General features: G+C 38.2%; 1 protein-coding gene across 3 annotated transcripts in view; it reads right to left on the bottom strand.

The window, feature by feature from the left end:
• The window catches only part of GDA (guanine deaminase), a 172,528-nt gene that overhangs the window by 23,981 nt on the left and 136,226 nt on the right, over nt 1–12,321 (bottom strand). The window lies entirely within an intron of this gene.

The following is a 12,321-nucleotide window of genomic DNA, read 5'->3' as shown; positions in this document are numbered from 1 at the left end:
TGTTTTTTGAATTTTTTTTCTTTTAGTTCATTTTTCATGTCATAGTATTGTGGTTAGGAAAGATGCTTGTTATGATTTTGATTTTCTTCAATTTACTGATGCTTGATTTGTAGCCCAGCATGTTATCTATCCTGCAGAATGTTCCATGTGCACTAGAAAAGAAGTGTATTCTGCCGCTTTTGAATAGAATGCTCTATAAATATCAATGCAGCCCATATGGTCTAATGTGTCATTTAAGGCCTGTGTTTCTTTATTGATTTTCTGTCTGGATGATCTGTCCATTGACGTAAGTGGGGTGTTAAAGTCCCCCAATAGTTTATTGTGTTACTGTCAATTTCTCCTTTTATATCTTTTAGCATTTGCCTTATATATTGAGGTGCTCCTATGTTGAGTGCATTTATATTTACAACTGTTATATATTCTTCTTGGATTCACCCCTTGATAATTATGGAATGCCCCTCCTTCTCTCTTGTAACAATCTTTAAAGTCTATTTTGTCTGATATGAATATTGATACTCCAGCTTTCTTTTGATTTCCATTTACATGGAATACCTTTTTCTGGCCCCTCTCTCATGTGTATTATGTCTCTAGATATGAAGTGAGTCTCTTGTAAAGACAGCATATATATGGGTCTGATTTTTGTATTCATTCAGCCAGCCTATGTCTTTTGGTTGGAGCATTTGTCCTTTTACATTTAAGGTAATTATTGATATGTATTTCTAATTGGCATTTTGTTAACTGCTTTGGTTTTTTTTTTCTTTCTTTTTGGCTGCTCCTGTGGCATATGGAATTTCCCAGGCCAGGGATCAAATATGAGCTGGAGCTGCAACCTACACCACTACTACAGCAATGCTGGATCCTTAACCCACTCTGCAGGCTGAGAATCAAACTGATGCCTCCACAGGTACAAGCCATATCATTGATCCATTGTACCCCAGTGGGAACTCCACTGTGGATTTGTTTTCATAGGTCTTTGCTTGTTCCTTTCCTCTTTTATTCTCTTCTTTTGTGATTTGATGACTCTTCAGTGTTGTGTTTGGATTCCTTTATGTGTGTATATCTATTATAGATTTTGGGTTGGTGGTTACCATGAAGTTTTGATACTATATATGCACACACACACACATACATATACATGATTGATTTAACTTGCTGACTTTTTAGTTGCAAATACATTTCAAATACCCTGCATTTGTACTCTCCTCCTCTCATGATTACTAGTCTATATATCACATTTGCGTGTGGATGGTTTCCTACCTTTTCTGTATGTTTGACTTTACCAGTGGTAATTCCCATTTCATAATTTTCTTGTTTCTAGTTGTGGCCTTTTCCACTCAGAGAAATTCCTTTAGCATTTGTTGTAAAGCTATTTTTGTGTTGCTGAATTATTTTAACTTTTCCTTGTCTGTAAAGCTTTTTTAACGTTTCCACAAAATCTGAATGAGAACCTAGCTGGGCAGAGTATTCCTGGTTGCAGCTTTTCCTTATTTATCACTTTAAATGTATTGTGCCACTTGCTTCTGGCCTACAATGTTTCTGCTGAAAAAATCATCTGATAACCCATGGCAATTCCCTTGTATGCTAATTCCCTTGTTGCACTCCTCTTGCTGCTTGTAATACTTTATTTTTAACTTTAATTTTTCTCAATTTGATTTTTATGTGTCTCAGCATGTCCCTCCTGCATTAATCATGTATGGGACTCTCTGTGCTTTCTAGATTGGGTGATCTTTTCTTTCCCATGTTAGGGACACTTTCAGCTATTATCTCTTCCAATATTTTCTCAGGCCCTTTTTCTCCCTATTCTCCTTCTGGGACTCCTATAATGCAAATGTTGGTGCATTTGACATTGTCCTAGAGGGCTGTTAAACTGTCCACATTTCTTTTTATTATTTTTTATTATATTCTGCAGCAGTGATTTCCCCCACTCTGTCTTCCAGCTCAATTATCTGTCCTTCTGCCATATTTATTCTGCTATTGATTCCTTTTTAGTATATTTTTCATTTCAGTTATTGTATTCATCCACTCTGGTTGCTCTTTATATTTTCTAACTTTGAATTTCTAAATTTCCAATAACTCTGGTTGTTCTTTATATTTTCTAACTTTTCTAGCTTTTAACTTTTGGTTAAAAATTTCTTGTAACTTTTCACTCTGTGCATCTGTTCTATTCCTGAGTTCTTGGATCATCTTTACAATCATTATTCTGAACTTTTTTTTATTGTTATTTCCCCAATACAATTTTTTTTCACTGTACAGCATAGTGACCCAGTTACACATACATGTATACATTCTTTTTTCTCCCATTATCATGCTCCATCATAAGTGATTAGACATAAGTTCTCAGTGCTAAACAGCAGGATCTCATTGCTAATCCATTCCAAAAGCAATAGTTTTGCATCCATTAACCCCAAGCTCTCTTTTGGGTAGATTTCCTGTCTCTGTGCCACTTAGTTGTTCTTCTAGTGTTTTATCATGTTCCTTAATCTGGAACATACTCCTCTGCCCTCTCATTTTGTATGAACTTCTATTTGTATTTTTATGTATTTGGAAGGTTAGTTAGGTTTCTCAGCCTTGAATAAGTTGTCCTAGTAGGGGATGTGCTATGTGTCCCAGCACTACACTCCTTTCTCATCACCCAAAGGTGAGGGGCCAGCTGGTCATAGGGTAGATTCTGACCTATGTTTGTGGACTCAATTCCACAGATTACAAGACTAGTATTCTTGCTTATGGTCTCTGCCCCCTAGTGGGTGAGGTTGGTCTAGAGGCTTTGGTAGGTTTTCTGGTGGGAGCAGCTGGTGTCTGCCCACAGGTAGGTAGAGCTAGGTCTTTGCCATCTTGTGAGTGGGTCTCTGTCACTGGGCATATCTAGAGGTGGCTCTGGGTGTAGGAAGTCTTTAGGCAGCCTTCTGATAATGGGTGGGGCTTTGATTCTGTCCTCTTGGTTGTTTTGGCCCAAGGTGTCCCAGGACTGGAGCCCACAGGCTTCTGGGTGGTTCCAGGTCTTGGTGCTAATAATCCAAGCAAGACATATTCCTCCACAAAGAGTTCAAAAAGATGTACACTCCCTGATATTTCTTCCACCAGCTTTTATTACCTCAGAGAGAGCTACAGCTGCCCTCTGCCTCCCCAGGAGACCCTCCAAGACCAGAAGGTAGGTTTGGCCCAGGATCCTATGAAGTCACTGCTGTACATGAGATTTTATGTGTGCTTTTGAAGAGTAGATTCTCTGATTTCCCTGATCTTATGGAGCTCCTGCAATCGAGCCACACTGGACTTCAAAGCCAAATTCTCTGGGACTCCTCCTCTTGATGCCACACCTCCAGGCTAGGGTCCTGCTGTACATGAGATTTTGTGTGTGCTTTTGAAGAGTAGATTCTCTGATTTCCCTGATCTTATGGAGCTCCTGCAATCGAGCCACACTGGACTTCAAAGCCAAATTCTCTGGGACTCCTCCTCTTGATGCCACACCTCCAGGCTAGGGAGCCTTTCTTGGGGCTCAGAACTCTCACTCCTGTTGCATAACTTCTGTGATATAATTATTCTCCAGTTTGTGAGTTATCCATGGTGGGGGATTGGGAGAATATTAGATTATATAATGACTATGCCACTCTTATTCCCTTGTTGTGGTTTCTTCTTTCACTTTGGATATAGGCTATTTTTTTGATAGGTTCCAGTCATTTATATCAATGGTTGTTTAGCATTTAGTTGTGATTTTGGTGTGCTCATGAGAGGAACTGAACTCTAGGTCCTATTCTACTCCACCATCTTGTCTTCGTTGTCTATTTTAAGTCATTTTAGTCTTCCCTATCATCCTGTGTATCATTACTTCCCTATATCATGACCCTATATTTTGCCCCATTCCTCATTTAATTTTAAAGTACTTTTGTCAAGGATTTCATGGGGAGAATATTTTCTAAACCTTTGTACATCTGAGAATTTTGTCGCCTTCACACGAGGAAGAATGTGATCCAATATAATATTCTTGAATATCAGCCACTTTGTCTCCAAACTCCTGTTATTGGTATTTTGCATGCCAGTGGGATACTTGCAACCAAACTGTTTTTTTTTCCCCTGAAGCTAAGTGCTTTTAATGCACTTTAATATTTTGAAGGTCAAATTACAGTTTGTGGTTAGGGAACACTTTAGCAATTTGGATTTATGCGTTTTACAAATGGATCTGCATTTGACATTTATGTACTAGCAACACAACTAATTTGAATGTGTTATTCTGTTATTTTCTTTTTCTTTTTTAAAAACTTTTTTTTAAGTAGAGAGTTTGATTTACAATGTTGTGCCAATTTCTGCTGTACAGCAAAGTGACCCAGTCATACATTTATATACATAAATTTCTGGATTATTTGTACTAGTTCTTTGAGAAATGTTATGGGTAATTTGATAGGGATTGCATAAAATCTGGAGATTTTTCAGTAGTATGGCCATTTTAACAATATTAATTCTTCTAATCCAGGATGATGAGATACCTTTCCTCTTCTTTGAATCCTATTTAATTTCCTGATTAATGTTTTATATTTCTCAGTGTATAAAACTTTTACCTCCTTGGTCAGAGTTATTCCAATATATTTTATTTATTTAAAATTTTAAATTAAAGTATAATTGATTTATAATGTTCTGTCAAATTCTGTACAGCAAAGTGACCCAGTAATACATATACATACATTCTATTACATTATCTTCCATCATGTTCTAGCACAAGTGATTGGATAAGGTTCCCTGTGCCATACAGAAGGACACCACTGCTTATGCATTCAAAATGTAATAGTTTGTATCTACTAACCCCAAATTCCCAGTCCATCCCACTCCCTCTTCCTCACTCCCTCTTGGCAAGCACAAGGCTGTTCTCCATGTTTGTGAGTCTGTTTCTTTTCTGTAGATAGGTTCATTCGTGACACATTTTAGATTCCACATATTAGTTATATCACATGGTATTTGTCTTTTTCTTTTTGACTTACTGCACTTAATATGATAACATCTAGTTGCATTCATTTTGCTGCAAATGCAATATTTTGCTCTTTTTATGGCTGAGTAGTTTTCCATTGTGTATATGTACATCTTAACCCATTCCTCTGTCAAGGGACAGATGAACATTTAGGTTGTTTCCATGTCTTGGCAATTGTGAATAGAGCTGCTATGAACATATGAGTGCATTTTTTTTAGGGCCACACCCACAGCATATGGAGTTTCCCAGGCTAGGGTCAAATTGGAGTTGTAGCCACAGACCTATACCACAGCCACAGCAATGTAGGATCCGAGCCATGTCTATAACCTATAGCACATCTCACAGCAATGCCAGATCCTTAACCCAATGAGCAAGGCCAGGGATGAAACTTACATCCTCACAGATATTAGTCAGATTTGTTTCTAGTGAGTCATGATGGGAACTCCCTGTATCTTTTTGAATTGTAGTTTTATTCATATATATGCCCAGGAGTGGGACTGCTTGATCATATGGTAGTTCTATATTTAATTTTCTTAGGAACCACTATACTGTTTTCCTTAGTGGTTGTATCAAGTTACATTCCCACCAACGGTGTAGGAGTGTTCCCTTTTCTCCAGACCCTCTCCAGCATTTGTTATTTGTAGACTTATTAATAACAGCTATTCTTACTGGTATGAAGTAGTACCTCTTTGTAGTTTTGATTTGCATTTCTCTAATAATTAGTGATGTTGAGCATTTTTTCATGTGCCTGACGGCCACCTCTATGTTTTCTTTTGAGAAATGTCTATTTGGGTCTTCTGCCCAATTTCTCAATGGTTTTGTTTTGTTTTTTGTTTTGTTGTTGTTGTTGTTGTTGTTGAGTCATATGAGTTGCTTGTGTATTTTGGAGATTAAGCCCTTTGAGGTTGCATCATTTGCAGCTATTTTCTCCCACCTCATAGGTTGTCTTTCCATTTTGTCTATGGTTTCCTTTGCTGTGCAAAAGCTCGTAAGTTTGATGAGGTTCCATTGTTTATTTTTGGTTTTATTTCTGTTGCCTTGGGAGACTGACCTAAGAAAACACTTGTATGGTTTATGTCAGAAAACGTTTTACCTATGTTCTCTTCTAGGAATTTCATAGTTTCATGTCTTATGTTTAAGTCTTTAAGCCACTTTGAGTTTATTTTTTATGCATGGTGTGAGGGTGTGTTTGAGTTTCACTGATTTACATGCAGCTGTCCAGTTCTCCCAGCACCTTTTGCTGAAGAGACTGTCTTTTTCCTATTTACATTCTTGCCTTTTTTGGTCACAGATTAATTGACCATAGGTGTGGGGGTTTATTTCTGGGCTCTCTATTCTGTTCCACTGATCCAATCTCTGTTTTTGTACCAGCAGCGAACTGCTTGGATTACTGAAGCTCTGTAGTACTTTCTGAAGTCTGAGAGAGTTATGCCTCTTGCTTTGTTTCCCAACCTTCCCCCACCCCCACCACTGCCCCTCAGAACTGCTTTCCCAATTCTGTGGCTTCTACGGTTCCATATAAATTTTTGCATTGTTTGTTCTTGTTCTGTGAAAAATGTCATGGGTAATTTGACAGGGATTACAATTAATATATAGATTGTTTTAGATAGTATGGCCAGTTTATTGATATTCTTTCAACCCAGGAGCATGGGGTATCTTTGCATTTCGTTGAGTATTTTCTCCATTGAGTATTATACTGGCTGTGAGTTTGTCATAAAAGGCTTTTATTATGTTAAGATATGTTCCCTCTATACCCATGTTGGTAAGAGATTTATCATGAGTAGGTGTTGGATTTTGTCAAATGTTTTTTCTGCATCTATTGAGATGATCATGTTTTTGACTTTTGTTAATATGGTGTATGACAATAACTGATTTGCATATGTTGAACCATCCTTGTGAACTTGGGATGAATCCCACTTGGTCATGATGTATGATCTTATTTATTTGTTGTTGAATTTGGTTGGCTAAAATTTTGTTGAGAATTTTTCTATCTATATTTATCAATGATAGCATATAATTTTCTTTTTTGATAGTATCTTTGCCTGGTTTTGATATTAAGGTGATGGTGGCTTCATAGAATGTCTTTGGGAGTGTTTCTTCTTCAGTCTTTTGGGGAAGTTTAAGAAGGATGGGTATAAGTTCTTCTTTGTAGGTTTGGTAGAATTTGCCTTGAAGACATCTGGTCCTGGACTTTTGTAAGTAGGGAATTTTTTTTATTACATTTCATTTCTAGTGATTGGTCTGTTCAAATTATCTATGTCTTCTTAATACAGTTTTTGTGGGCTGTATGTCTCTAGTAAGTTGTCCATTTCTCCTAGGTTGTCAAATTTGTTGGCATATAATAGTTCATAGTATTCTCTTATGGGTTTTTGTGCATTTATGCAGTATCTGTTGATTTCTCCTTTTTCATTTCTTATTCTGTATATTTGGGTTCTCTCTGTCCTTGTGGTGTGTCTGGCCAGAGGTTTGTCAATTTTGTTTACCCTTTCACAGAATCAGCTCTTGGTTTTATTGATTTTTTAAATTGTCTTTTGAATCTGTTTCATTGATTTCCTCTCTCATCTTTATGATTTCCTTCCTTCTGCTGACTTTAGGTTTTGTTTGTTCTTCTTTTTCTAATTCTTTCAGATAAGTTAGGTTATTGATTTGAGGGTTTTTTTTTATTTTTTGAGGAAGACCTGTTTCACTATGAATTTCCCTCTAAGAACTTCTTTTGTGGCATCCCATGATTTTGTATGGTTGCATTTTCATTGTCTGTTGTGTCAAGGTATTTTTTAAGTTCCTTTTTTTTTCTTTTGGCTGCCCGGAAGCATATCATGCTCCCAGGCCAGGAATGAGATTCAAGCCACACTTTCTCCCTACACCTCAGCTGTGGTATAACTGGATCCTTAAATCACTGTGCTGGGCCAGGGATCTTACCTGTGACCCAGTCCTCCAGAGATTCTGTCAATCCCATTGTGCTACAGCTGGAACTCCTAATTTCCTTTTTTATTTTATCATTGACCTGTTGGTTTTTAGTAGCATGTCGTTTAGTCTCCATGTGTTCAGTAGTTTTTCTCATTTCTTTACTTGTGGTAGACTTTTAGTTTCATGCTAAAAGATGAAAGAAGATGCTTGAAGTAACGTCTATACCCTTAAATATTTTGAGGTTAGTTTTGTGCCCCAGTATGTTGGATAATCCTTGAGAATGTTCCATGTGCACTTGAAAATAATGTATAAGCTGGTTTTGTGGGGTATGTAATGTCCTGAAGATGTCAATTAAATCTAACTGTTCTATTGTGTCATTTAGGATCTCTGTTTGCCTTGTTGATGTTCTGTCTAGGTGATCTGTCCACTGATGTGAGTGTGGTGTTACAGTCGCCTACTTTTATTATATTCCCATCAATTTCTCCTTTTATGTATGTTAGTATTTGTTTTATGTATTTACATGCTTCTATATTGGCGGTATATATGTTGATGACTATAAGAGGCTCTTTTTTTTTTTTTTTTTTTTTTTTTTTTTTTTTGCCTCTTATAGGGCTGCTACCGTGGCATATGGAGATTCCCAGGCTAGGGGTCTAATCGGAGCTATAGCCACCAGCCTATGCCAGAGCCACAGCAACACCAGATCTGAGCTGCATCTGTGACCTATACCACAGCTCAGGGCAACACTAGATCCTCAACCCACTGAGCAAGGCCAGAGATCGAACCCACAACCTCGTGGTTCCTAGTCATATTCATTAACCACTGCACCACAACGGGAACTCCCAAGAGGCTCTTCTTAATTTGACCCTTTTATCATTAAGTAGTGTCCTACTTTACCTTTCTTTATGGCCTTTGTTTTAAAGTCTATTTTGTCTAATGTGAATATTGGGATTCCCACTTTCTTGTCATTTCTATTCACATGAAATATCTCTTTCCATCTTATCACTTTCAATATATATGTGTCCTTTGCCATAAGGTAGTTCTCTTGTAGGCAGCATATTATAGGCCCCTGTTTTTTTTAATATAGTCTGCCAGTCTATAGTGGCAGGGTTCAGCTCATTGACATTTAAGGAAATTATTGATAAATAGGTATTCATTGCCATTTTAAACCTTGTTTTCAGTTTATTCTATTTTCCTCCTTTGTTCCTTTCTTCTTCTTCTTTTTTTATTTTTTTGATTGGATAACTTTCTTTTATTTTATCCCTGTGTCATTTTTTTTTTGGGGGGGGGGTTGTGTGTGAATTTTTTTTTTTTTACTTGTGGTTTTTCAGTATGTTAAGCCCTTCCTATATGTGCTTACTTTAGACTGATAGTCATATAGGGTCGAACATATTCTTTAAAAAAAGAATGTAGATTTTCTTACTCTCCTTCCCCACATTTTGCGATTTGGATGTCCTTTTTATCATCTTCATGTTTATTCTTTTGCTGTTCCATGTGTTTATCATTGCTTTCACAAATACTTTTTTTTTCTTTATGATCTGTATACTGGCTTACTTAAGTGATTACTTTCCTGTTGTGATTTCCTCCATTCTTTATCTTCTTACTTTGTTCCTTTTTGAGAAGACCTTTCAGTGTTTCTTTTAGAATGTGTTTAGTGTTGCTGTATTCTTTAAGTTTTTGTTTGTCTGAGAAAAAATTTATTCTACTTTAAATGATAATCTTGCTGGGTAGAGTATTATAGGCTGCAATTTTTTTCCCTAGAGAATTTTAAATATATCTTGCCACATCACTTCTGATCTGTAGTGTTTCTGTAGAGAAAGTAGCTGATAGCTTTATGAGGGTTCCCTTATAATTAACTTTTTTTATCTTGTGCCTTTAAAATCCTATCCTTATATTTAACTTCTGCCATTTTTATCATAATATGTGTTGGTGTAAGTCTTTGGGTTCAACTTGTTGGGGGTCTTCTGTGCTTCCTGTATCTTGATATCTGTTTCCTTCTTTAGATTTGGAAAGTTTTTAGCCATAATTTCTTTAAATATATTTTCAATCCCCTTTTCTTTTTCTTCTTTTCCTAAAATCCCCATTATGTGTAGATTAGCTCACTTTATAGTATCCCATAGGTCTCTTACCCACTTTCATATTTTATTCATTTGGCTTTCTGCCCGCTGTCCTGATTGGGTGATTCCCACTATTCTGTCTTCCAAATCACTTATTCATTTCTCCCCCTTCAATGCCTCAATTTCAGCCTGGGTCTCTGCAAATGAATTCTCTAATTTTTCTTGGCTCATCCTTATAGCTCCTAGTTCCTTTCTAAAGTAATCTGCATTACTGTTTGATATCTGCTCCTAATTCCTTCAGTATTTTCATTACCTCCTTTTTGAATTTGGTTAGACTGCAGAGGTCTGTTTCATTGTTTGCTCCTTCAGGAGAATTCTTGTGGTGTTTTAACTGGAAGTGGTTTACTTATTTTACTTATATTTTATTATACTTTATTTTACTTATATTTTTCTTATTCTCTGAATTTATGGAAAACAATTATCTACTGTAGCCTTGGATAGCCATTCATATGGGAGAGTACCCCTGGGTAGCTTGAGAGGGTTGACTCTTTTTTTTTGACATGAGGGCTGTTTTGGTTTGGATGCTTGTGTTCTCTTTCCTCAGTGTGTGCAGGCTGTTATTCCCCAATAGGGGGTATGCAGATGCATGTCATGTACATCCTTCAAGGGAGGTGGGGGCATTGGGTGGGGCTTATAAGCAGCACCTGGTCACTGGGCCCTTGGCAGTGGTGGAAACCCATGGGGAGGTGGGGGTGTCAGGCTTCTCCTGACTGCAGGGTGCCCAGCTGTGGCAATGACCCTTAGGGAGGTGGGGGTGGTACCTGGGGCCCTTGACAGTAGCTAGGGCATGGTGTGTGCGTTCCAAGGGAGGTAGGGGCAACAAGTGGTGCTTGGTTGCAGAGCTTGGTTCAGTGGTGCTGAAGCAGTGATTTCTGGGGTGACCAGGGCAGCAGTCTGTGCTTGGTCATGGGACCCTCAGAGGTTGTGAGTGTGCCCATCCCAGGAGTCCAATATGGCTGCAGTGGTTTACCTGCCCCTGCAGTCTGTGCAAGAGGGGCCCTGCCAACTGAGGGCCCACATGTGCACACAGAAAGAAGTTACTGTAGCTATTCTGCTCCCCCCTTGAACTTCCTAGCAATGGCGCCTTGCTTCTCTGGTAGGCCCAGCCCTCCTCCCACACTCCCTCAGCTGTGGCACACTGCTCCCTAGCCCCCCTCAGGCTGTTTACATATAACCAACTCTAATCCTCTCCCTGGAACTGACCTTGGTGGTCTTAATATCAATGCCCAGCCCCTGCCCAAGTGTATTAGGCTGTGGTGTGGTGGTACTGATTGTCCATGTGGCTCTCTCCTCAGTCCTGCTGCTGGACTTTTCTCCAAGGCTCTGAGGCTCCCCCTCTGTCCCAGCTGATCTCCCTACTAGTTAGGTTGTCTCCCAGTGTGTAGATTCCTTTCCTTTCACAGCTCCCTCTCAGGAGTGCTTGTCCTGTCCTGATTCCTTTTTTTAATTCTCTTTTCTTTCTCTTTTCCCATTTGTTCTGCCCAGTTATGTGGAGCTTTTCTTGTCCTTTTGGAGGTCTGAGGTCTTCTGCCAGCATTCAGTAGAGGTTCTTTGAGAATTGTTCTTCATGTAGATGAGGTAATTTTTTTTACTGTGTTTGTAGGAGAAGGTTAGAGTTCCATGTCCCACTCCTAGGCCATCATGATCCTGCCCCAAAATTGGCTTTTAATCATTTTATTAGTAGCTTTTTCCCTTGCCTCAGTGTTTTAGAACTTTTTATTCTTTATAGTTCACATATTTTTAACACAATCAGTTCAGTTATGGTTTAGCCTACAACAGGGTAAGTTCTTTCAGTATGAGACCCTTATTTATTAAGATGAGAAAAGATTTATGCTTCATAGCTTATTATTGCTTCTATTCCATTGGTTCTGGGTCCTTAATCAGGAAAATCCTGTGGGTTGGTGCTATGCTCTTTGTTCTCCATGTGGATTTTTCTCAAATACCCGCTTTGATCTTTTTTTTTTCTTTTTACAATCACACCTGTGACATATAGAAGTTCCTGGACTAGGGGTCATATTAGAGCTGCAGCTGAAGGTCTATGCCACAGCCTTGGCAGCACCAGATCCAAGCCATATCTGTGATCTACAATGCATCTTATGGCAATGCCAGATCTGTAGCCCACTGAGTGTGGCTAGGACTAAAACCCACATCCTTACAGACACTATCTCATGTTCTTAACCTGCTGAGTCACAACAGGAACTCCCCCCACCACCACCCTTGATCTTTAGTCAACTTTGTTCTCCACAGCATAGATTTAGTTTTCCATAACAATAATTTTACCTCTCATAGCTTCCTAAATGGTTTGTTTCTTGTTTTTTTAACTGAAGTATAATTAAGATATCATAA

The sequence above is a fragment of the Sus scrofa genome, chromosome 1, assembly GCF_054392235.1.
Source record: "Sus scrofa isolate SSC_HxYL_T2T_F1_AM1 chromosome 1, Sscrofa_HxYL_maternal_Yorkshire_Landrace_v2.0, whole genome shotgun sequence".
Classification (NCBI taxonomy): Eukaryota; Metazoa; Chordata; class Mammalia; order Artiodactyla; family Suidae; genus Sus; species Sus scrofa.
The sequence above is the reverse complement of the archived record's forward strand: the minus strand, read 5'-3'. Positions and strand labels throughout refer to the sequence as shown.